At 47.5% G+C, this 1,986-nt stretch overlaps 1 gene segment (V, D, J or C); it reads right to left on the bottom strand.

Annotated features, from left to right (window-relative positions):
- Positions 1 to 567: 567 nt before the first annotated feature.
- LOC307181278 (immunoglobulin heavy variable 3-23-like) lies at positions 568 to 1,034 on the bottom strand. The segment is given in 2 exons: positions 989 to 1,034; positions 568 to 884 (listed from the first exon to the last, which is right to left on the bottom strand).
- Positions 1,035 to 1,986: the final 952 nt, after the last annotated feature.

Raw genomic sequence — 1,986 nt, 5'->3', positions numbered from 1 at the left:
CACCCCCACCCACGTCCCCTCTAACTGGCATCTTTCCCAGCGACCCCCTGAGGATCCGGGGCTGCTCAGCGCACTTATGCTTCTCATGCAAGAGGTTAGCAGCAAGTCAACAGGCAGCATCCTGGCAGGGACAGCTGTCTACAGTAGGGCAGGGCTGAGATACCACAATGAGGAGGGAAGAATATGTTCAACTCTTTATACATCCGCTGGAATAGTTTTCAAACGGGTCAATTTAGACAAGAATTAGACAAGGGAAAACCTGAATATATAACTTTGAGTCTCTGCCTTTCATATATGACATTTATTCCCCTATTTCAAAAAGTCTTTGTAATTGAGAGACTGAATGTTTAAGTCAAGAACCATGGATGAGTACAGAGAGGTTCCCCAGGGAAAACTGCTATATGGAGAGGAAACCCCAGACCCTTAGAGGAAAGCAGCCCTTAACTACCATCTGCACCTGCTCCTGGGGCTGAACCACACAGCAGTTGTATGTCCTGAGTGCCCCCTGCATCCCCCCTCCTGCCTCCCTGCAAGGAGGTTTGTGTCTGGGCTCACACTGACTTCCCTTCACTGTGTACCTTTCGCACAGAAATACACGGCCGTGTCCTCAGATCTCAGGCTGTTCATTTGCAGATACAGCGTGTTCTTGGAGTTGTCTCTGGAGATGGTGAATCGGCCCTTCACAGAGTCTGCATAGTTTGTGTAACCACCACTGCTACTAATACCTGAGATCCACTCCAGCCCCTTCCCTGGAGCCTGGCGGACCCAGCTCATGCCATAGCTACTGAAGGTGAATCCAGAGGCTGCACAGGAGAGTCGCAGAGACCCCCCAGGCTGCACCAAGCCTCCCCCAGACTCCACCAGCTGCACCTCACACTGCACACCTGCAAACACAGAGACATCCTGGTCAGGAGACTGTCACCCATCCACTGATTCCCTCACTCATATCCATTCACATCCTCAGTGTCTCTTGCTCTCCATAAATTACCTTGTAAAATAGCCACAAGGACAACCCAGCTCAGCCCAAAGTCCATGGTGAGTGTTCTGTCCTGAACCCCGAATGGAGCACGTGGGAATCCTGGGCTGGAGCTCCTCTCCCAGAGCTGCAGGGTCAGGGCTGGGACTGCTTTATATCAGCAGAGGAAGGACCCTATTTGCATGACCTTCTAGTATATAAGAGGCTATGTCATTGAATGTCCTCAGAAAGGGCAGGGTCTCAGAGCAGGTGTGAGAGTCTTGGATTTTGTGGTGTTGATAGCATTTGGAAATATAAGTTTCATTGTGTGATTGTCCCAGAGTAAACCCTTAGGACCCATATGTCATCTTACATATGCACTCACATCCCGTGATGTAGCTGTCATTGTTACCCTCATGTTAGAGGTGTAAACTACACCTAGAGGAATGGAGGGTGTGTGTAGTGTCCAAGGAGAAACATGGGGTGAGCGTGAGATCCAGCATCTGCACCTGAGCTGTGTGCCAGGCTGCTCCCTGGAACCTACTAGAGGACAGAGTTGGAGTTTCCGGGTGAGGTTTGCAGATCTCCCTCCTGTAATGAGGTCATGATGACTTTGCTCTCTTCTCGTGTTTACCTAAAATATATGGAGAGGTTCAGGGTTGATGAGAAGTATTTTCAAGAGTCTCTTATGTTTCAGTATCTTCCCTTCACTCCTTCCCTCCCAAGTCATGCATTCCTTTATTTGTAATTACTTTAATGAGGTTCTTGACATGTAACAAAGCGCACACACTCAGAATGAACACTGTGATGAATACTGACGGAGCCATCAGCATTATCAGGATAGAACAAACCAATTCCTCTCATTATTCTCAGTAGTTTCTGAGTTTCCGCCTTCCTGTCCCTTGTTATCTTCCATCCTGTCCCCACATCAACATTGATCTTCCCTTGTTCTTTCAGGTTACTTTTCATTTTCTAGAATATATAAAAATCGGAACATAATATATGTTCAAAACAAATATGTATATATATAT

The sequence above is a fragment of the Stenella coeruleoalba genome, assembly GCF_951394435.1.
Source record: "Stenella coeruleoalba genome assembly, contig: scaffold_225, whole genome shotgun sequence".
Taxonomy (NCBI): domain Eukaryota; kingdom Metazoa; phylum Chordata; class Mammalia; order Artiodactyla; family Delphinidae; genus Stenella; species Stenella coeruleoalba.
This window is presented reverse-complemented; position numbering and strand designations above follow the sequence as displayed.